The sequence below is a fragment of the Anabrus simplex genome, chromosome 1 (genome assembly GCF_040414725.1).
Source record: "Anabrus simplex isolate iqAnaSimp1 chromosome 1, ASM4041472v1, whole genome shotgun sequence".
Taxonomy (NCBI): domain Eukaryota; kingdom Metazoa; phylum Arthropoda; class Insecta; order Orthoptera; family Tettigoniidae; genus Anabrus; species Anabrus simplex.
In genome coordinates, this window is record NC_090265.1 from 254,903,893 (window position 1) to 254,929,899 (window position 26,007).

A 26,007-nucleotide genomic window follows, 5' to 3' on the forward strand; every position below is an offset into this window, starting at 1 on the left:
GTGTACAAGTATAGCGCATTTTGCACGCCACCACTGTATGCCGCTCCGGTTATGCTACGCTCTGTGGGATTACCCCCTTGGGGCAGTGGCCTGTTGTTTTTTGATTCCTGGATTATGCGGTCACATTCCGTATTATGGATTAGCTAAACGGGGTGAAAATGAAAACCTACAACCTGTTTTCCAGTCAATGACCGCGTCAGGGATGGGATGCTGCTATTTTTGCTAGTTGCTTTACGTCGCACCGACACAGATAGGTCTCATGGCGACGATGGGATAGGAAAGGGCTAGGAGTTGGAAGGAAGTGGTCGTGGCCTTAATTAAGGTACAGCCCCAGTATTTTCCTGATGTGAAAATGGGAAAACCACAGAAAACCATCTACAGGGCTGCCGACAGTGGGATTCGAACCCAATATCTCCCCGATGCAAGCTCATACCCGCGTACCCCTACCCGCACGGCCAACTCGCCCAGTAGGGATGGGATGAATGAAGCCCCCAACTTGCGGCGAGGATAGGAATTGTGCTGGCTGCCACAGCCTCTCGGACAATGTTTAATGACTGCCAAATGAAATGAAATGATATTGAAGAGTGTTGTTGGAATGAAAGATGACAGGGAAAACCGGAGCAGCCGGAGAAAAACCTGTCCCGCCTCCGCTTTATTCAGCACAAGTCTCACATGGAGTGACCGGGATTTGAACAACGGTATCCAGCGGTGAGTGGCCAGCGCGCTGCCGCCTGAGCCACGGAGGCTACTATAGCTACTGGGGTAGCAGGTATAAATTATTTGGGAGGCAAGTACCTACGCAGTCTACTGGCATTGTCGTTTTGATTCTTGTCGAGTTAGCATCGTGACTGCTATGGAATTAGAATTTGGTCGGACAACTAAGGGAAGGGAGTGCATTTACCATGAAGGTCACGAATACCAAAAGTTAAGAATGGCGAAAAGTGGCTTTGTGACGTGGGTGCGTGAACTATTCGAAAAAGTGTTATTCATCAATTCAGTCCAAAGATAACATTTTAATACGTGGATCAAACAGTGGGAATCAGTGTGGCGTTCCTGTTGTTGCCCGTTTAGAGGTTTCGAAGCGCGTCCAAAAGGCAGTAAAGAGAGCGCGCGAAAAGAGATGCCAGCGTTAGTCAAATTTACGACGAAGCCATGGGTGAACTTCATGAAGTTTTACTAGTATCACTGAGTGAATATAGTACACTCATTCAAGCAACACATATGTAAATATAAAACTGTTAACTTGAAATTAGTTATCTGATATATTTAGTATCTACCTTCGTACAAAGTTTCAGCTCAATCGGTTCAGGGGTTTCCGAGTTAAATCGCCTCAGTCATAAATTTTCGACCATTAACTGTGTCATTTGGATCACTATATAGCATTGTTCTTATTGTAGTAAATCCAACATCGCCGGAAGCCTCTACAAACTCTTAAATAGCATGCTTGTATTCAATTTCAATATTTTAGTAGCCCTACCCTATGTAATATTTCCAAAATGTTGACGCTTTTCCAAGATTGCCTCCGATGTTCTTCTATATTCTTGTTCAGAATACAAAAGTCAATTTATCCCTGATTTCCTGACGTTTTCGTGAACGAATATATTTTTTTCATTCTGGGGGTATTTTAGAACGTTTTAGCAAAAATAGTTTTTTAGAAGTTCTTCCGAGAGAGAATTGTATTAAACATGGCTTGTTTACAGGTTATGACTTCGTTACCGAAATGCCGAAGACAGAGTCTATGATGAGGGTCACTGAATCGACACCGAAGCAATGCCCAGGGAAACGCAAAAGAGCCGGAACACAGAAAAAGTGTAGTTTTTTTATTTCGACGCGTAGACTATGATTGAAGGTTCGTCGTTCCTTTTCGCTGACAACGGTAATGAAGATAGAATAACTTTTTGCAGCAGAAAAGGAAAAGAGAGCTTTAAGTGTTTTAGCCACTTTTTATGGATGATAGTTTCAAGAGTACTAGCAAGCGGTTTAGTCAAATATATACCATTCATGCCGATTTTGGGAGTAGCAATTATGAGACAAAAATATGTCCTATGCATTCATCCTTCTACCAAACAAGAAAAAGCAGACGTATACGAGACTGTTCAGACTCGGTCTGCAGGCTGTTCCGGAATGGAGACCGGAAAATATAAACGTGGATTTTGAAACTGTTGTCATTTCTTCTCCGCGAGACTTATTTCCAATAACAAAATTGCATGGCTGTCATTTTCACAGGACAAAATGCTTATGGAGAAAAGTACAAGATTGTCGGTGGAATACCGAGAGAATAGCGAAATGAACCTTCATGTCCGTATGTGCGCAGCACTTGCATTTTTTAAGCCTGAAGATGTGCTCGATGGGTGGGTAGAAATAGGGTACTCTCTCAAGCTCTAGAAATTTCCAACCTTAGCCATTTTTTTTTACTACTTTGTTGAAAACTGGCTAGACAACCAAGACATTCCAATCGATGTTTGGAATTGCCACCAAGCACGGCATAGGACAACGAACGCTGTTGAAGGCTGGAAGAACCGACTCAACAATCTAGTCGGGAAACCTCACCCCAAATTAAAAGAGGTTGTCAAAGTGTTGAAGACGGAAGCTGAGAAGAGAAACTGAGCATTTCTAAAAGCCGAACTCAACATGGAAGGGGAAAGAAAGAAGACGAAAATATGTCAAAGTAGACGGACGGATTGAGAAAATCCAGGAAAAATTCGAAAATGACAAAAACTGAAAAGTTTTCTGAAGGGAGTTACCTATTCATAGAAAATGGAGTACGTTAGTAATTATTATTATTGTTGTTGAGAAAATTGGACCGAAACAAAAAATACAATAAAATAAAAATACACAAAAATGACGAAGCGGAAAAAGCAGATTTTAAACACGCCAAAATGATCAATTCTGTTATTTTACCAGTCCACAGCCTGGGAAAAGTGTGATGGAAATCAGACTCTTTGCATTTATTTCACTGTATTTTTAGGGAAATTACACTACATGAATGATATTTTCGAGACTGTATTAGTAATGAAGAATCTAGACCGATAACCTTTCTTCATTCCGAAAGAATGACATGTTAACTTTAAAGGTCAGTGGGGCGAGCCTTGATGTTATAGGGGAGCGAATCGCTTCGCCAATTCGCCAGGGCGAACTCGCTGCGCTCGTTCACATCAGTTAAATAAAATATACATTTGGTTTAATAATTATATTTTTAAAGTACACACACACACACACACACACACGTGCGCGCTAATAATAATATATTATTAATCTTTTTTATTTGGGGCGGCGGGAGGTAGTCTGGGGGGGGGGGGGTGATTGAGTGGAATTGTCAGTCCAGATTATTTCTGAGTCAAGGGCTGTGGGGAACTGTCAGTATTTTTGGCAGTGTGTGGAAGTGGCAGTATGGGGAACTGTCATGTAATCTCGATTTCCGGTACTTCCATAAATTTAAGATCGTCAGGAAGGCTGGTATGTAGTTCAACAGGTACGTGCAACTGACCTCCAATCGGGTTGTGGCTTGAAATGGGCTGCACCACCTCGGGATGATTATACACATTTACTTACTACGTAATTAAATTGATAGAATTCAAGAGAACAATTATGTAACGTCCATAAAATAATTGATCAAGCTCTGACTTGTCTTTCGAACCTGACTAACCGTCCGTGAACTTGACTGCTTCATAAAAATACAAGGTAAAAATTTGATCTGTTTAAGATGCATTTACCTTCATCAAATTGTACGTTTTAAGGGCTATCTATCAACTGGTGAGGGTGGGGGTAAAACTTAGTTTCGTGAATGCTCTGTTTAGTTGTTTTTTTCCTCGTAAGGTCACACTGCAACAGAGCTCCGGACGAAGTAGGCGAAGCGTTATGTGGAACACATGATGCGTGACGGAGCTATAAATAGTCCAACAGATGAAAGTGCACAGTTTGCAATGAAACAAGGGACTAAATGACGAAATGATGGTAGAATGACACAGTTGACAACCCACTTGTTCCATTCCATTCTATTTTTGTTTACGTCCAGAAGTTTAACTTTGCATTTCTTCGCTATTGTACAAGCTGTGAACAGAGGTTCAACACTGCTGTACATGTCACACACATATCAGACTGATTATGACTAAAAGTATTTCATTTTACATGCGAAGAACGCATTTGCATCGAAGGAAAATCTAGACCTGACTATTTCGGGAGGAATTTAGACTTAGCGAATGTACATGCAGAATTGTTGGCGAGTTCATATTGTACTGTATACACTATACTGTACCTTTAAAATGTGGCTCAGACGGTTGAGGCGCTGGCCTTCTAACCCCAACTTGTCAGGTTCGATCCTAGCTCAGTCTGGTAGTATTTGAAGGTGCTCAAATACGTCAGCCTCGTGCTGGTAGATTTACTGACACGTAAAAGACCTCCTGCGGGACTAAATTCCGGCACCTCGGCGTTTCCGAAAACCGTAAAAGTAGTTAATAACATTATTATTATTATTATTATTATTATTATTATTATTATTATTATTATTATTACACTTTTACTTCTTAAAATCGGGACTAAATCTCAGTGAGGAAGAAACCTAAGAGGACAGAATATAACGCAAGGAACAGGAAACAGGAAGCCGTGGATCATTTCAAGAAACGTACTTAGGGTATGAAATCTCTCTAGATCAGTGGTTTTCAAAGTATGGTACGCGTACCACTAGGGGAATGCGGAATCAACTCAAGGGGTACGCAAATTTATCGCAGCTTCTAACTGTTTTAAGTGAGCTGATTAAGAATGAGCTGAGCCTGTTCATCTCTATATGTAAAAGAACATGTCCTGACTGACTGATTCATCATCGCCGGGCCAAAACTACTGGACATAAAAAAATGAAATTTTGAGAATACATTTATATTACAATGCAGGTGCTCGCTAAGGGCGGATATTTTTATATTCCGTCGCTAAGGGGATGAAAAGGGGGGTTAATTTTTAAAATGAGTGTATCTATATCTCAGAACTTTAAAAGTTTACAGATGTAAAACTTGGTATTTAGAATCTCCTTTAAAAATAAAGAAACACGTATTTTTTTGTTTTCGGAAAATTCATATAGGAAGGGGTGAAAAAGGGTGAAAAAGGGGTTGATGCCTTTAATGAGGCTTCTTATGTCTCAGAAACTGAAGATATTACAGACCTGAAAATTGGTGTTTGGGATCTCCTTTAAAAGTATTATTTTTTTGTTATTGGAAAATCCAAATAATGATGGGAAAAGGAGGGGGATGAATTTTTAAAATGAGTGTATCTATATCTCAAAACTTTGAAGGTGTACGGAAAATCCGAACAGGAGGGGTGAAAAGGAGTGAAAAAGTAGTTGAATGCCTTTAATGACGATACTTATATCTCAGAAACTGAAGATATTATAGACGTGAAAATTGGTATTTGAGATCTCTTTTAAAAATAAACACGTAATTTTTATTTTTGGAAAATACAAATAGTGGGGGGTGAAAAGGGGGGGTGACATTTTAAAATGAGTATATCTCAAAACTTTAAAGATTTCAGATGTAAAAATTGATATTTAGAATCTCCTTTAAAAATAAAGAAACACGTATTTCTTTGTTCTCTGAAAAATCCCAAATAGGAGGGGTGGAAAAGGAAGAAAAATGATTTGAATGCCTTTAATGAGGATACTTATGTCTCAGAAACCGAGATATTACAGACATGAAAATTGGTATCTGGGATCTCCTTACAAATAAAGAAACACGTATTTTTGTTTTTTGTTTTTGGAAAATCCAATTAATGGGGTTAAACAGGAGTGACAAATTGCGGTGAATTTTTAGAAATACAGACGTAAACATTAGTATTTGGAATCTCCTTTAAAAGTAAAGAAACATAGGTGATTTGTTTTTGGAAAATCCACTAAAAGGAAACTAAAAGGGGGAACTTCTACAGTGTATCTCAAAAGCTTAACATGTTACAGGAGTGAAAAAATTGAATTTTTTATCTCTATTAAAAATAAAGAAACGTTTATTTTTTGTTTTCGGTAAAACAACTTGGGTGGGCTGGGAGGGGGGTGGGGGGGGTTAAAGTGACAAAACGGGGTTGAATTCTTTTAATTAGGATACTGATATCTCAAAAACTGAAGATGTTACAGACGTGAAATTTGGCATTTGGAATCTGCTTTAAAAGTAAAGAAACACGTGTTCTCAGAAAATCTAATGAATGGGGGGGGGGGGCAGGTGAAAGAATTGAAAAGTTAATTGAATTAATTGTATGAGGATACTTACATCTAATAAAAACTAAAGTTGTTACAGACGTGAAAATTGTATTTGGATCTCCTTTAAAAACAAAGAAAAACGCGTTTTGGGGGGAAATACTCTTGGGGGGGGGGTGAAAAGGAGTTTAATTACTTTTATGAGGACTCATGCCTCAAAAAACTGAAGATAATAGAGTCGTGATAATTGGTATTTAGAAGAGCCTTTACTTTTAAAGAAACAAGTATTTTTGCCGGAAAATTCACTTGGGGGGGGGGGAGATTGTGAAAAGGAGTGATAAAAAGTGAATTATTTTCATGGAGATACTTACATCTCAAAACTGAAGGTAACTGACGTTAACATTGGTATTTGGAATCTCCTTTAAACATACACGCCATCTTCTTTTGGGCGGGGGGGGGGGAATCATCTTAACGGCGGCGGGGTGGAAAAGAGTTGAGACCAATTGATTTTAATTTTCATAATGTACTTATTGGGAGCCTTCGTGGCTCAGGCGGCAGCGCACCGCCCTCTTTCCGCTGGGTTCCGTGGTTCAAATCCTGGTCTCTCCATGTGAGATTTGTGCTGGACAAAGCGGAGGCGGGACAGGTTTTTCTCCGGGTACTCCGGTCTTCCCTGTTATTGTTCATTCCAGCAACACTCTCCAATATCATTTCATTTGTCATTTATTAATCATTGACCCAGAGGAGAGCGATATTCTTCGACAGCCGGCACAATTCCTATTCTTGCCGCTAGATGGGGCTTCATTCATTCGATTCCTGACCCGGTCGACTGACTGGAAACAGGCTGTGGATTTGCAATGTACTTATTCTGATCATAAAACGATCATTTTTAATCTTTCCTGGGTTCGTTTCCAAGAGCCACCTTTTCCTTTGGAGAACGCTATTAGATTACAGTAGATTCTCCTGGCATATAAATGAAAATTTAAACACATTTGAAATAAACGATAGGAATGATATTGACGGTGAAATTTTTCACCTCTATAATAAGGTCAATAATGCACGGATGTACATAATTCGTATCGCCAGACATCCCGCGTACTTGCCTACGCGCGACGATGGTGCTGGTCACATAGTCAGCAATGCCAATGGCAGCAGATGTAATTTACCGCCAAGTAGCGGTTTTGCATCTTGCGGGATCCTGAACATCAATAGTAATAATAATAATAATAATAATAATAATAATAATAATAATAATAATAATAATAATAATAATAATGTTCTGGGCCGTCTTCAAAATGTGCGGAGCGCGTTGGAAACGGATCCTGATCGGGTAATGACTACGAATACAGTCCGGTCGTGGGTTTAGTACCTCCAAGGCACCCAAGACGACACCACGCCGGATCTCCAAGGATTTGATCCATATTAAAATGCTTATAGGAAAAGATGGCAAAGATTTAGAGACCCAACTGAGTGGGTGGAATACCTGGACCTATCGCGTGAAGTACGAAATTGATTGCTGGAAAGAAAGATTGAAAAATGGGAGGAACTTTGCCGTAATCTCGCAGAAAACGAGTCAGATCGCGAATTTTGGCGGATTCTTTCGGAAAACGAGTCAGATCGCGAATTTCGGAGAATTATATATAAAACGTTAAGCATTCAATTATAAATTTCTGTATAATACCATAGCGAAGCACGGGTAACTTGCTAGTTTCCAATAAAATCTTGTTTTGATTTAGTGGTTTTGTTTACCACTACACGGAGTCCCCTTTCCGAACGAGTCATTCTAAAATATTTGTCAGTTTGTTCATTCCACTGACTAGGTACGTAAAAATTCTTACTCATGTTGCATTGCTCTTTTTACAATTTGTGTTTCGAAATCCACTCATTTACCTCAATATTTGTCAATAGCAGTGTTTGTAGTACAATAGTAATTGTTGGATAAATAATTGTACTCGTGTGTGTGTGTGTGTGTGTGTGTGTGTGTGCGTGCGTGTGTCATTGCTATGCGATAAAAACCTCATAATTCCACTCACGAGGAAACCACGTTTCTCCCTCTGCCTTGTAAAGGCTTGCCGCGTTGCCATGGAATGGAACAGAAGATTCTTATCGTGAAATAGTTGTGTTATCATTAAGACATGAAAATGCCAGGAACAGTTCTCCGACCATTGCTCACCGCTTAGTTTCGGGTTTCTTCTGTAAGCTTTACTCCCAAGGACTTACGAATTTCCTTTGGCCAGCGTCTATATAAATAAAATATACTGTTGTTATTATTGGGGAACAGGATGATGTAACGGCTTAGCTGCTTGCCTGTCATCCCGGTGATCGTAGTTTGATTTCTGGTGTTGCTAGCGTGGGATTTTCAGTTGAAAATGCCATGGCGTCAGGAAGGACATGTGACCTTAAATCCCCGGCCACAGCTCTTCAATGCCTCAGTTCGTGCAGGGACCCTGAGCAAGCTGGATAAGCTGCAAATGATGATAATGTTGATGATGATGATTATGTTGATGATTTATATTTAATATTATTTGGCATCCAACAACAATCCTTTGTTATTTCTGGTATAATCGTAATGTTCGCGTACTTCGGGAGTGCGAAGGTAAAACAAATGAATTTTGCGGGTACACCAACCAAAAAGTTTGAATACCACTGCCCTAAATGATAGTATAGTTGATGAAATAGAATCAAGATGTAACAAAGATAGTACAGTGAGCTTGCAGACGTGATCTAAGCTATTCAGGTATCTTAGGTATCTTAGTTATAAGCTAGACATAACAGACTTACTGCAGTAGGAATAATTACCGGTACAAAGAGGTAGGAACAATGGTTGAGTGCACTCTTAATGAGGTTAAGTTTGAAATGAACTCGATAGATACAGCTATATCGTACCTGTCAATTGGCTTCGGACAAGAGCCCATGGGCGACTGTACGTTAACCAAGGTTAACCAAGAGAATAATAGACTCGATCATGGAGGGTAAGAAGTAAATGGAGACCCATACAACGGTTAAACTCTGTACCTAATGACTTCCAGGTAAGAGCAGTAGAAGGGACATTTTGTTTATATTTCAGGAACCCCGCCCTGCATTCCGACCCCCTAGAGAATTTATGGTTACAAATTGTCCAGGTGGGTTTTCTTAAAGGGTAGTCAGTGATTACGAAGCATTAACTCTTTGTGGTAATGGAAAACACTTCTTGTATATTCATTTCTTTCCGGAAACCTCATCCCTTTTTGGATCCTCTGTGGGAATTTTCAGTCACCAAGTATTCCTACACCCTCGTGGGTTAGGAGCTTCCTAAAAGCAAACATGCACCTTCCTAGGCCATCTTTGAGAATTTCTTGTTCAATTTTTGGACAGCCTTCTCCCTACCCCGCCCCTTTATTCCACCCACCTAGATAATGCTTGATTCTGAACTGCCCAGACAGGTTTCCTTAAAAGCATGTAACTGAATACACAGTATTAACTCTTTGCGATAATACTGAAGACTTATTTTTAATTTCGTTTATTTTCGGTGAAATTCCCCTTATGATATCCCCGTCACTAGTATCCTGCAACCTTGGTGGTCAGAGTCTTGTTGCAAGCAAACGTGCAGCTTCTTAGGCCTTTTAGATATTTTTTGCCTGAACAGGAACTGCCTATTGACACTCATTGGTACATGCTCAACTACAATAATGTATTTCAAACATACATGCATAGTAAGTGTAAGGGAGCGACTACCATCATCATAATAGGTATGATTGTGAGTGTACCACACACGATGTTTGTTCCAGTACAGTATGAAGAACACCTGCGAGTTGCGTGCTTCTACGCCACCCAGAACGCAGGCTGTTCAGAGTAAAGAATGTTATGCAACAGGTTCAGGCATCAATATGAATAGATGCCACGCGAAACGATCTGCTGCTCTCTGTCACTGCAAAGGAATTGCGTCGGAACTGGATGATGATCCACAGAGTGATTTGTGAATGGCTACCACCAAGTCTGGGTTGAGTCTGGCACGATATTAACTACCTCACCTTTTTCACCTTCCTGTTTCCTTGGTCAACTCGACTTCCCTTCCAAGTACAATACTATCCCTCTCATGAAACCTGGATTGACTGACCATTCCATATCGAGGTACAAGACTGAAAATTCTTCAATCATTCAGAAGGATGTTTCGGACCATATAGGGATGGTTCTTCAAAGAGATAAATTCTATTCGTTTTATAATTATATGATCAAAGTTAAGAGTTATAAGATGGGAGGAACATCTCTGTGTGTTCTATTAATTTCAATTTATTTGTTTCTTCATAGAATACACTTTCCTCTTTGACTATTTCAAAAGATATGTTTTTAGATATCCATGAAACTTACGTTACTTAGTACGTTCCACTCCGCCACATGTTTGGTGTTCAGTTTTCTTAAGTTCCATTTTTACTCATGGTTACCTTCATAATTCGAAAGCTCTTGAAAATACGAATTTCCATAAAGTTTTACGTAGGTTTATTTTATTTGTATGAACAAGATGCTCTGAGCTTGTTTCTTTCACTTTAACTTTCAGTTTAACTTTTGCGAAATAATTAGGAGTACAAAAATGAGAACATTTGAAACGAATGGTAAGGGTTAAGAAGAAATACTTCCTGAAGAAATATAAACATTCTAGAGTCGTCTTCTTCCTAGAGTTTTAACGCAGAATACGTTAATAGTTTCGGAACAGTACTTGGGTTTGTAAGCGTTACAAAACATACAAGTTTTAAAATAGAAATAATTTCTACCGAGATAGTGGGTTCGAACCCCATTGTCGGCAGTCCTGAAGATGATTTTCCGTGGTTTCCCATTTTCACAACAGGCAAATGCTGGGGCTATACCTTAACTAGGACTATGGTCGCTTCCTTACCACTCCTAGGCCTTTCCTACCCCATAAGATTCACCTGTGACGGTGCGACGTAAAGGACCATTGAACCTAACAACTAGACTTCATTGTGGGATGCAACAGTGTTGCCATCTTGAGATACTAAAATCTCCGTGCCACAGATGACTAAAAAATTTTTTTTTGCTAGTTGTTTTACGTCGCAGCGACACAGATAGGTCTTATGGCGACGATGGGACAAGGAAGGGCTAGGAGTGGGAAGGAAGCGGCCGTGGCCTTAATTAAGGTAAAGCCCCAGCATTTGCCTGATGTGAAAATGGGAAACCACGGAAAACCATTTTCAGGGCTGCCGACTGACTAAAAATTACTGTGCTCTGGCCTCCGGCGTGGTAGTATGTGGAGGTGTAGTTTGGTTCTTCTCACCGGGTTCTACAAGTATATGGCGAAAATAAATTATAAGAAAAGTTAAGAAAATTGTGGTGCCAAGAAGTGCCTTATTTCGAACATTGTCACGACATATGCAAAATAAATGACTTCAAAATTAGTTTTAAAAACCGCATTGGACACGATAGGACTGCTTGTCAGAATTCCAAAATGTCCGAAGTCGCTAATACCGAGGGTCAAAAGACTTATTGGGAGAGTCTCAAATCCCCGGTGGCCGAGCGTTGTGAGGCGAATTCCACGCAACTGGAGCCTCAGCTGAACACATCTACTGGCCCAGAGGTGGATAAATTCCAATCCTAGCTAGATTATTTATTTCGGCAATACCTATCACACGATACATATCCTTCGTCCACAATTTCTGCCGTTAAAACCGACACAGTCCCGTCCGAATTTTTCCTCACTACGGTGCAGGGTCCGCTAATACAAATAATAGAATGCGTTTAATTCATCAAAATAATCGTGTAAATACTCATTGAATTGTAATATTTAAACTGCAAACACCGCGTAACTGCAAATAATTAATTTGCAAATGGAATGAGGTTTGTACAGGTAATTATTTAAAAATACGAACATTGCCGTATTTCATGTATGTACTGTAAGTCAAGCATGCAATATTTTATTTAAGTAACATTTACAGCTTCTGAGCTACAAAAATAATAATCGTATGGTCTCAGCTACCGTATGCAGACATTTAGATTTGACGCCATCTGGCTGTCTGATCGTCAATTTCGACGTTCCGTTTTACTCTAGGTCCGCTAGATGGCAGACAGAGTAAACCGGATCTCTCTTGGGTGTCTATGGCTGAGATTTAATTAATTTTGTCGGGTAAATACCAAATGTATCACCAGAGATATTTTACATGCCGACATGGTACGACATGGAGTGTCGAATGGATTTTTTTCCGCCCTTCAAAAATCCGACTACCTCTGCCGGGTTTGAACCCGCTATCTTGGGATTCGGAGGCCGACACTCTACCACGGATACACAGAGGCAGCTTGAGCTACAAAAAAATTCCATTTGACTAAACTTCAGTTATGGAAAGTTGTACTTCCCCTCTTAGCACAACTTGGCCCTAATTAGGTTCACCTAGCTGTGAAATAATGCTCGTAGATATTTTTGAAAGACAATGCAGCGTATACTTATTTTGCGTACAGTAGCGATTCCCAAACTGTAGCCTGCGAACCCCTAGGGATCCGTGAAAACGATTAAAGAGGGCCGATTTAATTTGTCTTATTCTTCGTTTGTAACGAATTTTTATACTGTAAATATTATCTCAGATTTTATCCGAAAGGGGCTGCCTGGCCGAGGAGGTAAAGGCGTGCTCAGTTAGCCCGAAGGGACGTGGGTTCAAATCCTCGTCAGGAAAAAAAATTAAGAAACGAGATTTCCACTTCCGGAGGTACATATGGTCCTGAGGTTCACTCAGCCTACAAAAAAATGAGTACCAGGTTAATTCCTGTGGCAAAGACGCCGGGCGTAGAGCCAACTACTCTACCCCATCACGTGCCGGGGTTACGAATTTTGGAAGCCTTTACCTTCCACTCCTCCAAGGGCCTTCATGACTTTGCTTTTACTTTATCTGGAATGTATAAATACCTTTAACTCGTCACAGGTACAAAGCAGTGACGCTCTGAACGCCCGCTTTCTCTTTTGGCAAGATAAGAAAATAATTTGGGATGTTAGTTTTCATGTTTCTTGTGTCGTGGTAAGTTGTTTTATCGTGTACTGGGCTTAAATTCTTGTGTGCTTCGATATTAGTTATTTTCCAAGTTAGTGTAATTATGGACCGATACTTAAAATCAGGTTCGCTAATGAGGCAGAATAGTGACATACCTTACAACAGTGGAGAAAAACTCACGGTAGTTCGCTCAAATAAAACTGTAACAAGAGTTACATTTACGATATAAGGGGGGACCTACACCTATAAGGATAAAAATTTATCAATTTATTTTTTTCTACATTTATTGATCCTTCTTCAAATCACTGCAACAATTTTTTTGATATGTAACATACTTTTGAAGTTATGACCAAAAACATGCAGGACTATCACCGACGTTTTCCTACACATTGGTAACTTTGCTGCTCGTTTCTCGAAACTTTGGATTTTCAAATCCGTTTCTTTAGTAACTGCCAGAGTTTTCAAGATAATGAAGTATACATGTGTATCTTATAGGAAAGAACTATATGACCTAGAACTGTTGCTGTACATGTCATAGTTTCGTTTCTTTAAAAATTATTCTGTGAAAAAACTTGCAAAAAGTTTAATATAAGCTTTAAAAATACTTTTTCTTTATAGATTACAATATTTCTAGGTCAGTCTAGAGCTACTGCATTAGTAAATACAATCAAAAAATAATTTTTGAAAAACAATTATATTTGTGTAAAATATTAGGGAAACGGTGGAACAGTGCACAATATGCAGCCGCCATTTTAAATGCCTAATTTAATGAAATGAATTCGCCATATGACTTGTAAATACACGAACATATTGGCAAAGCATAGTGTGATTGGCAGACCAAATTACAATTCTTCAGAACTTTCTGTTGCTGAGGAATAAAAAAGTGAAATATACATTTGTTGTTATAGGTGCAGGTCCCCCCTTAAGAGTATCTACCATTGACCCAAATCTCGAGAAAATGACATGTTCAAGATAACAACAAACAACACATTCACTGTTTCAAGTAAGTTTAACGTATTTTAATTTTTTCTGGTTTATGAGTAGTGTTTTATGCCATGTAAAGTACGTTTTTTCCAGGGGTACGTTATAATTATAAAACAAGTAACACAGTAATCATGTTGTGTCGGACAAAATTTAATAGCCTAAAGAACACATATTTTAATAATAATGTTATTGTTTTTACGTCGCACTAATTGCATTTGATGGTTTTCGGAGACGCCGAGGTGCCGGAATTTTGTCCCGGAGGACTTTTCTATGTGCCGGTAAGTCTACCGACACGAGGCTGACGTATGAACACCTTCAAATGAGTCAGGATCGAACCTGGCAAGTTGAGGTCAGATGGCCAGCGCCTCAACCGTCTGAGCCACTCAGTCCAGCAACAAATATTTTATGAGGGTCTACCGAAACTAATGATTTCAAAGTGGCCGTGGCTCTTAAAAGTCTGGGAACCGCTTGTTTACAGGCAAGTTAAAGGAAGAGCTCCTAAGGGACTGATTGATCAATTCCTGGTTAATCGTGGTCATTACCTTGTGTGTTTAGCGTCTCTACAGCAGCGATTCCCACAAGCACCCATATTATTATTATTCTCTTGAATAACCTTGATTTTTTAATTTCACACTAAAGTTAGAGAGTTTATATACCATGTTAAGAAACTGTTAGTTTCTTCCAAAATACGAAAAGCACCTCATGGGTGTTCATGCCTGGGAGTATTTTCTTGCTCGCATTATGAGAGCACCAAATGTCATTTAAAGAACACCAGATTGAATTCTGTCAAACGGTCGGTAGATGGAGAGTGAGTTTCGGCCCATAAGTGGCCACGGCTGGTCCGTGGTCCAACTGCTCTGCACTCTGACCGGCCAACCGAGAACAGGAGGGGTGGCCACGGCTTTACCGTAGCTCAACGCCTCTGCATTCGGGAGACGGTGACAGGGATGGACCTCACGGCTGGCCCCAACCGTTCGGCTGTCCTGAGAATGGTTTTCCGTGGTTTTCCATTCTTCTGCGCTAATACAGTTCCTAGTACAGGCCACGGCCGCCAACTCCCTCACCTTCTCCGAGCATCTCCTTCACCGTAAGAAATCTCCGGTCTGAGAGATGGCGTCACCGTCTAAGAGGCCCTTCAGGGGAATTAAAACATTTTATTAGTAGTAGTAGTTCTGTCAAATAAACAATGTTGAAATACGGTCTGTAATTAATGAAGGTTATAGTTAGTACGGAAGTGGAGGTGAGGAACGTGATTAACGTGGGACTTAGGTACAGACTAGGACGGCTCAGGTTTGAATCCTGTTGAATCCCAAAGAGGAATTTTCATCTGAGAATTCCATAAATGTGGGAAAGTGAAATTGAAAATAAATATAAAGGAAATGATGAAAGTTATAGCAGATGAGAACAGCAGGTGATTAAGTAAAGTCGAACAAGAAAGATGGAAAAGCCTAGTATGAAATAAGTGGAATCAATGTCAGACTCAGAACTCGACTGCTACACGCATCTGGCAACAGGTGAATCTTTAGGAGAGCTGGGGAATTCATAAGGTGCGGTGTTCAAATCAGGACACAAGACTGAAATGAGAAGTTAGAGTGGTAAACAATATAAGGAAATGATAATATGAACTAGTTGCATCACGTATCAGCAGTTTCCTCGTTTTTCTAAAGACTGGTAGGAAATATTTTACCTCTGTCGATGAGGTATCATATTCTATTCGTTTTTAGTATCTCTTAGAACCATGCAGCTACCTTGAGACAGCGTCCAGCCGTTATTTCCCTTATCTGTTCCTCGAACAGAACGAGGATAAGAAAGCTCGTAACTGTAGCCAACTTATTACAAATTCCATGCATTTTGCAAGTAGAGGAAGTGACGAGCAGACAGCGGTCGAGAGCTTCTTTCTGCTGGGTCATTGCTTGCAACACAGTACTATGAATTAGTTCCCCAACCAATTATGAGTATCATGCGCACGTAATACAAGCGACCAGCATGAAATAGAACGGCTTAAATTAATTAAAAATCTCACCAGGTTATGGGAACCTTGAGTCTGAATATTATTCAGAATTTTAGTGGTGTCTACCAAGAAGTCGCCTGTAGCCAACTTCTGTGTAAACAGTCTTGCAGATAAGAATAGGTTAATCCCGATCGTGCTTTTTTCTTGATACTTTTCATAAGTGAGAAAGTGAGAAAGGTCGTCCTGAACATAGTCAAACATTTGAGAGAAACACTCCACAATATTTAGAAAATTTTGGTATCTTCTCTTTCACAAAAGGTTCTGCATCACCATTTTTCCTTTACGAACAGCGCTAATATTTTTTATAATTTGCTTTACGTCGCACCGAAAGAGATGTGTTTTATGGTGACGATGGGATAGAGAAGGATTACAAGTGGGAAGGAAGCGACTGAGGCCTTAATAAGGTACAGACTGCTGTGAAAATGGTAAACCACGGAAAACCATCTTCTTGGCTACCGACAAGGGGTTCGAACCCACTATCTCCCGAATACAAGCTTGGCAGCTACGTGACCCAAACCACACAGCCACTCGCTCGATAACAGCGCTAAGGAGAACTAGAGATCTAGTAACTTAAGTTCCGCACGAGCACCCATTTCATTCTCTTGAATAACCTTGATTTTTTCTGATTAATTCCACAATGAATAGAAAGCAGTTGTATACAGTGTTAAGCAACTGTTTATTTTCTTCGAAAATACGAGAAGGGTTTCCTGCCCAATTTCTTACTCGCATGACGGGAGCACCAAATGCCATTTCAAGAACACCGTTTTGAACGCGAAAACCAGGTTGAAAACGCAAGAGTTACGCTATCTAGAAGTGGATGGATGATATAATAGTATGACTCATTTGACCATCTTCCGGTAAAGGAGCAAGTAACATACTCCAAATTATCTAAGTTAGTTCGGTTTGCAAAGAATAAGGTAGGTACGACTACTTTGATCAGTACTGCAAAGAACGAACATCTACAGGTCACAACCATGAATGAAATTATATTATAAAATATTCTTGACTTTTTCGGTGATTATAGAAATTTATATGACATTTTCTTGATATCACTGATTTATCTTTCTTTCTTCCTTAATCTGTTTACCCTCCAGGGTTGGTTTATCCCTCGGACTTAGCGAGGGATCCCACCTCTACCGCCTCTAGGGCAGTGTCCTGGAGCGTGAGACATTAGGTCGGGGGATACAACTAGGGAGAATGACCAGTACCTCGCCCAGGCAGCCTCACCTGCTATGCTGAACAGGGGCCTTGGTGGGGGATGGGAAGATTGGAAGGGATAGACAAGGAAGAGGGAAGGAAGCGGTCGTGGCCTTAAGTTAGGTACCATCCCAATATTTGCCTGGAGGAGAAGTGGGAAACCACGCAAAACCACTTCCAAGATGGCTGAGGTGGGAATCGAACCCACCTCTACTCAGTTGACCTCCCAAGGCTGACTGGACCCCGTTCCAGCCCTTGTACCACTTTTCAAATTTCGTGGCAGAGCCGGGAATCGAACCCGGGCCTCCGGGGGTGGCAGCTAATCACACTAACCACTACACCACAGAGGCGGACATCACTGATTTTTCGGTGATTAATAGAAATGATCAGATAGAGCTGTAAAATTATATCATGTGATAATCATGAGTTCTCAGCTACCGAGTGCAAACATTTTGATTTGAAGCCTCCTGGACTGCCTGTGTGCCAATGTTCCGTTTTACTCTGCTAGATGTCAGAGAAACCAGATGTATGTTGAATGATCTATGGTCGAGTTTGAATTCATTTTGTCAGGTAAGGATCAAATGTGTCACCAGAGATCTTTTACATGACATTGTACGGCGTGCAGTGCTGATTAGACCTTTCTACCTTCTTTCAAAAATATTCTGCCTGGTTTGAACCCACAATTTGAAGGCCGGCAACTCTACCACTGATCCATACAGAGGACAGGCTGTATCGTCATCATATTATTATTATTATTAAAAAATTAGAGAACTTTTTGCCATTGCCTTGTGCCTAGATATCTTCAAGTAACCTACTATTTCCAGACCTTCAAAGTTATATTTCGCTATTTATCCAGTAATAGAAACCCCAAAGGATTCGAGACTAAACATATGTTTAAGTTATAGACATGATACAGGGTTTCTGGGCTTATGCCGTGTCAAGAAAACAAGATGAAATTCTTTACGTTTCGCAGAGAACTTTGCTCTGCGTCTTCAGAAGAAAATCTCGACTGTTCGCGAGGAAGACACGGCATAAGCCCAGAAAGTCTATATCATGTCTATAATCACGAGCCGTGAAAGCATAAGTGCTAATATATGTTTAAGTTCTTAGGTCTTTTGAATTTCTGAATAACTTTTCCTCACTCTAGCTCCAGCCGTGATATTACATAATCTGTTCCTTCATTTCCTATCACATCCCTGTGATTTAACAGAAGACCTGCTAATAAATTTGTTTCCCGGATAATCAAATTCATATCACGCCTCACCGGAGCCAGGTAGAGAATAATTTTTGCTATTTGCTTTACGTCGCACCGACACAGATAGATCTTATGGCGACGATGGGATAGGAAAGGCCTAGGAGTGGGAAGGACGCGTCCGTGGCCTTCATTAAGGTACAGCCCCAGCATTTCCATGGTGTGAAAATGGGAAACCACGGAAAACCATCTTTAGGATTGCCGACAGTGGGATTCGAACCCACTATCACCCGGATGTAAGCTCACAGCCGCGCGCGCCTAACCTCACGGCCATCTCGCCCGGTAATAGAGGAATATAAGACTACTGAAACGAAGTTCCAATTTCTTTCGATAGAGAACAATCCAATCGTCCCGTTTCTTGCCTAAATGGTCAGTGTTTGGACCTACGGTTCACAGGGTTCCGGGTTTAATTCCCAGCTGGGTCTGGGATTTTAATCGCGCCCGGTTCATTCCTGTGGCTTGGAGAACAGGTATTTTATTCATTTTTATTAACTTTTATTCATATTCACTAAACACACAACACTACCAACCACCACAGAGACACATAATAGTGAAGACATCCCTCCACATAAGGTTGGAATCAGGAAAAGTATTCGGATCATAAAACAGGGCCACATTCAAATGTGCGGCTCATTTCGCACCCGCGACCCTACCAACGTGTGATAAACGGCAGAATAATAATAATAATAATAATAATAATAATAATAATAATAATAAGAAGAAGAAGAAGAAGAAGACTAAGAAGAAAACTAAGAAGAAGAAAGAAAACCCAATCCGAAGCGAGAATTTGTTGAAAATCAGTCTAGCCCACAACTGTGAAACCAAGCTCCTGACAGTAGTGTTGGCTACTGAATGCATGATTCGAAGTAGTGTATCGATTCATTCAAGTGTCCGAGTGAATCGATTCACAGGAACGGCGAGCTCACGGCACACGATTCAGCTTACTCCCAGCGGACAATGCTGAGTGGCGCACTCACTGGACGTTGACGCGGTGCCGAGCTTCCGCTGCAGCGAAACAGTGAATCATGGCACACCGAAAGAATCGTGAACGAGCGCGGCTCAGTAAGACACAAGATACACACGGCTCCTTATCGGCTCACTGGACACTGGCGAAGAGCCGAGCTTCCGCTGCGGCGAGACATACAGCGAGCCATGGCACACCGAAAGAATCGTATGCTATAATGGACTCTCGAGCTCAGCTCATTTGAAAATAATACCCATTTTCATTCACTGTCCTCTTCTTACAGTAGATGGATTTATTTGCAGTGTTAAAAAGGTAGCCAAAACATCATTCTGAAGTAGCTAGTAAGTAGGTAGGCTATTAGCTTATACTATTTATTAGTTTAATGAATCTTAGTATTATAACTTAGTTGACATTTGACAATTAAACTCGACTCTAGCCTGCCCTATGACTGAGTCATGCTCATGACCACTCAAAAGTACCTGTTTTATATTGGGAAGAACGGCTCAGTATTCTCTCAGTTCATATGTCACATCGTTGCACAAGACTTCAATCATATGTGGACAGACGCAATAACTTAACCAACAGTATGTTGAATCAGAAAACCAGCGGGCTACTGTACATCTCGGGTAGCCTATACAAGATATGGCGATATAAAAAATCCTCAGCTGATAGAAAAATACATATTTTCAAAAATGACTGAGCTAGTTGTCGTGCGGTTAGTATCGCGTAGCTATGCGCTTGAATTCGGGGGATGGTGGGTTCGAATCCCACCGTCGGCAGCCGTTAAGATGGTTTTCCGTAGTTTCTCTATTTTCACACCAGGAAATCCTGGAACTGTACCTTAATTCAGGCCATGGCTGCTACCTTCCTAATCCTAACATTTCCCACCCTGCGTCGCCGGAAACCTTCAGTGTATTAGAATGATTAACATTTTTTTCTAAGAAGAGTTCATAGTATGAAGACCAGATGGCAGCTGCGAGCACTGAATGCTGTTGCTGCGCTGTTTTACGAGCACATACTACACAGATGCAGTAGGAGCGGTGACTAATGTGCCGTGAATCGGATCACTGTATCGATTCAGTAATGTGAACGGAATCAAATGAATCGATTCAGTAAAATGAATCGAATGTCCCATCACTACCTGACAGTACCTAACGGTAACAGAGAATTACCACAGGTAGTACGCAAGTCACACTACCTAGGGATTTACACTTTAAAACAAGAATCACCGCCATCATCAACATCATTTTATTATATTGCAACTACCTTCTAGTTTAACAGTGGACTACATAACCAACTCTCAGCTGCTATTCAATGATTTTTGTGGCAACAGTCATTAGAGAGACTAGTGGAGGTAAAATACGTACCTATCCCTCCACTTCTTAACTATCAGTGAGTGATCTCTTCAAAACTATGCAGAAGGACGAATGCCCACGAGCTGTAGTAATAAGGTTATAAAGAACTGTGGCAGGTGTTCATTTTACTTAAGAGCCTTGGCGAGTTCAAACACTGACCTACAACACCCTGAGGACTTCCGTGTTAACCCACTTTCAGTTCTTTCATTTGAATGAATCACTGCCTCAGATGGCAAGAAATGCACTCCGTAGGGACTTTTCTGTCCTCTGATGGGAACTTCATAAGTATTTCAGCTATGGCAGTCTTATCGTGATCATGATATACTGAGCAGGGACGATACGATACTGGGTAAAGGAAAAGTTTCCAGCTAACTCATTAATTTTATACTTGAATCACTTATTACACAAACAAATACCTCTTACCTTGCAGTTATTTGTTATATGTTTAATAATGAAGATGATCCAAAATGACACGACGGTTGTTGACGAATAATATTTAGTAAAGTGGGCAGGGTGAGGTACTTCAATATTTCATTGTGTATCTGAATAGTAGCTTTATTCAGTTCATCTCAAGGATTTCTGAGGCGATACATTTTGCAAGCAGTTTTCATGTCACACTAGCCAACGGCCATACCATGTTGAATACACCGGTGCTCGTCCAATCACCGCAGTTAAGCAACATTGGGCGTGGTCAGTACTTGGATGGGCGAACGTTTGGGAACACCACGTGCCGTTGGCTCAATTCCTTCTAGGGGCAAAAGATCTCCATAGGTCGACGCCCCGAACAAATAGCACTTAAAAATTATGCCACACTGACACATACAGGTTTTAGGCGACGCTAGGACGGCAAAGGGCTAGGAAAAGTGAGGTTACGGCCACTACCTTCAATAAGGTATATCCTTAGGATAACAATGGGAAAACTTAGAAAGCAATCTTAGGGCTGTTAAAGGTGGGAAACAGATCCACCTACTCTGGATTACAAGCTGACAACTACACGACTCGTCTCACGTATCTAACTCTCTCGTTGTTTGAGTTTTGTCCAGTGGTTTAAAGCCGGATGTCCTCCTTGATCCCATATGATGTTTGGGTGAAAGTGCCTCCCTGGGATCCAGTGCAGTATCAAACATTGGATGGCTAGCAGCTAAGGCACTGCGCGAATTATACCTTGTCCCCAGTCCCTCACAACAGCAGCCTATATGAACTTACAGAATGCCACCCACTGAGTTTGAAACACCGCTACCCTATCCCAGGAAGAGGTATCGAGTTCAGGTTGATAAAGGACAATGTCGACATCGAATATCTTTGCCGAAAGCGGCTAAATATTGATGATAGGTTCCAAATGGTCTTATTTGAAGGAGCAAAGGAATTTATAGGGTCACATGATAAAGAACAGTGATATAACAACAGGAAACAGTAAAAGCTAACAAAATCAGTTATGCCTAACGAAACTGTTGAAATCGCGGTATTTACGACGTCGGAGAAAATACATGTTGTATAAATTATGTACTGACAAGCGGCAGTCAGGGTTGGCTCAAGATTTGAAAGAATATTTATAAGAACAATATTGAGAATAATAAAGGAAATTTCCGTATAAAATATATTATTATTATTAATATTATAATTATGTCTTTGTGATATAACGTGGTTGTCAAATCATATCCGAGTTTTATTTAAGGTATATTTTTTCCATCCAGAATTCATAGTCGTTCAAGACTATTGCTGTCATGATCAGCGTAATGAGTCTTAGTCGTACTGCTTGGATGTTGTGACAAGGTGTGCTGCCTCTCATATAAGTTATCTCACGAATCTGAAAGAAGCCTGTTCCAGCTCTCGGTCTAGAATTGAACTCCCTGGACGAGCCGGAGATCAAATCCGACACCTCTGGGTAAAAGGCTACCATGCAAATGAGAAGATGTCATCTTTTCACAATCACTGGATGAAAATGTAAGGATTGATACGTAAATAATCACAACTCAACATCAGTTTATTACAAATGTACAAACAACATAGCTACATGCCCAAATTAGCATAAAGACAGGTAATCAAATAGGACGTCCGGCTCCTTTAGTCACAAGGGTCCCGGGTTCGATACCCGGCAGGGTCTGGAATTTTAATCAAATTGGTTAATTTCACTGGCACGGGGGCTGGGTGTACGTGTCGTCTTCATAATTTCATCCTCATCCCGACGCGCAGGTCACCTACGGGACAAATCAGAAGACCTACATCTGCCGAGCTGAACTTATCCTCAGACACTCCCGGCACTAAAAGCCATACGCCATTTCATTTTCATCAGATAGGATCGTCACAGGGGAAATATGGGCGATGCGGTCTAGTCATTCGATTCTCAACCCGAGTGTCCAGGTTCTGAAATCCGGAATTTTCGCTAGATTCACCATTGCTGGCAGGAAGGACTTCTGGTCTTAAAACTCCATCCAAGTCTCATACTGAATCAAGGTGCTCTACTGACTCCATACAAGAATAGGAAGGTAATGTTGAAGAAATACATCAGATACGATCAACATACAGTTAGGGGACTTCACAGCCGAGTGACACTGAAACTGGGTTCTCACCAAGGTGGCCATGATTCGATTCCCGGCCAATGCACGTGGGATGTTTGGTTCATATTCCACATGGAACTGGAGGCCTCGTGGCTATGATGACAGTAACAATAGCCTGGCTTGCTTTAACATACAGTTGGAAAAGATGACAGCAGACAGCACTCATTCTTCTGTGTGAAATCTCGAAAGAACTGCGGGGGATGCTTATTATAAATGGCTTATTTACTTAGATCATCGGAAGGAAGCGTCCGTGGTATAAGAATTAGGTACCAATGCAGGATTCCACTGCAATGGAACTGTTCCGAAAACTACGGACAACAACTCTAGGATGGCCGAGACTGATATTTAAACCCACTTCTCAATTCCATTATTTAAGACTGAGTACTGACCATTGCAGACCATCTGAAATTCATGGTGGATTCAGTTATAGAGCCCTGTTCAACCGAGTGGGAAGCGGCTGTGTTAACTGTAGATTGTATCAGTGGTTTATTATGACCGGAAAGGCATCCTGAGTTTTGTGAAGCGGGCCGCACACCACGCTCGTTCATGACCTCAAGCCGATAGAGTTCCCTTATCTCTTATTGTAGGTCAACGACAATGTTGGCGCTGAAGTCAACGGCATCGATAGAATTAGATAACCATAATTAACGATTTACCAACAACAGAGTGAGTGTTTTGAAGCCAGCAAGCATGATAACATTGTTGAACTTCTTCAGACAGCAGTAACACAATCACAGATATTCGAAGGTCAAGTGATTACCACGGTGGTACTTTTTTATTTATAAAAATGCTATTTGTTCGTGGCGTCGACTTCTAAAGATCTTTTGTGACTACTTTGTACCATATGTTATGAACCTGCGTGTAATTGTAATTGCGGAAGCGTAAAGTGTCGAATGTGAGGAAAGAAACGACGGACGACACAAACACTCAGTTCCCAGGCCAGGGATATTAATCATTTACAATTAAAAACCCCTGATCCAGCCGGGAATCGAAAGCGGGGCCGCCGACGGAGGTACTTAGAATAATAAATTTAGAGCTGCTACTGTATCAGATAGGGGCTGCCTGGCCGAGGCGGTAAAGGCGTGCTCGATTTGCCCGGAAGGACGTGGGTTCGAATCCCCGTCAGGAAGTCGTAAAATTTAAGAAACGAGATTTCCACTTCCGGAGGTGCATATGGCCCTGAGGTTCACTCAACCTACACCAGGTTAATTCTTGAGGACAAAGGCGGCCGGGCGTAGAGCTAACCACTCTACCCCACCACGTGCCGCGGTTAACAATGGTGGAAGCCTTTACCTTCCACTCCTCCAAGGGCCTTCATGGCCTGTACGGAGGTGACTTTGCTTTGCTTTACTGCATCAGATACATTTAGACCAACTGCGCAGCGTAATTAGACAATCGCCCTCTATGCTCGAGGTTGGGGGTTCATTTCGCTGACGGGCATTTAAGGTGATTTGAATATGCACCTGTGATAGTAAATCTAATACTCTACAGAATCCCCTATCATACCAACATTCCAGAACTCTGATGTCTTTCTTATAATAGTTTTACAACGTCCCTGTAAAGCGTGAAAGTTTCCAACGATGATAAGATAGTAAGGGCTAGGACTTGGGAGGAAGCTGCCATGGCTTTAATTAAAGTACTACACTAAACCCTACAGCACCATAGCCCGGGTGGGCCTTGGCCTACCACTGCTTAGCCCACAGATGACACGTGGTTAGCGCGACAAATCATCTCGATCGTTATGTTTTACTTTCTAGACCGGGGTTGATATCTCACCTTCAGATAGCTCCTCAATTGTTCTCACGTAAGCCGAGTGGACCGCGAACCAGCCTTCAAGATCCAGGTATAAATCCCTGACTGGTCGGGAATCTGTTAAGAGGCAGTTTCTCTACCCCTAGACCTTGGGGAGAGCTTTGTTAAGGTATAACTACAATTTACTTTGTTTGAAAATGGGGCAAGTAAAGAAAATCAGAGTGCTAACATTCAGCTGTTCGACTCACACCATGTAGCTAGCTCGCTCCGAATGCCCCACAAATCTGGATATTTCACAATTCGACCAGCCGGCCAACAATGAGGTTCCTTTTAAACTCTGTCAGGTGCTGATAACACTATGCTGCAGGGAGTCCATTACTTATTCTCGCATGGCAGACGCAGATGTGAAAATGTGCACAATACGGCGATCAGACATTGGTCGATCGGAACCTTGACGACGAGTATGCCTGCCCTCACGTTCCCGAGCAGTGCAACATCGGGCCATTATCACACACGAGTACGACATCTCCGTGTCCTCCACAGTGATCACTGAATATGTCCCTTATATACTGTACCAGGCATGGTAACAACACTAAACACGTACAACACTAATGCACTCTGGTGGCTGTTTTACCTGTCGCAGAGAATTGAAACTTTAATTATTTACATACCCCACAATGGTGTGTATGTGTACAAAGTGAAAATGGGAAACCACGGAAAAACCATCTGCAGGGCTACTGATTTGACCTCACCATCTTCCGAATTAAAGCTCACAGCTACACGACCCAAACCGCACCGTC

At 41.1% G+C, this 26,007-nt stretch overlaps 1 protein-coding gene and 1 pseudogene across 1 annotated transcript in view; one reads left to right on the forward strand and one right to left on the reverse strand.

Annotated features, from left to right (window-relative positions):
• Window positions 1-26,007, reverse strand: part of CAH1 (carbonic anhydrase 1) — a 334,335-nt gene that overhangs the window by 128,434 nt on the left and 179,894 nt on the right. The window lies entirely within an intron of this gene.
• Window positions 21,518-21,636, forward strand: LOC136859365 (5S ribosomal RNA; annotated as a pseudogene).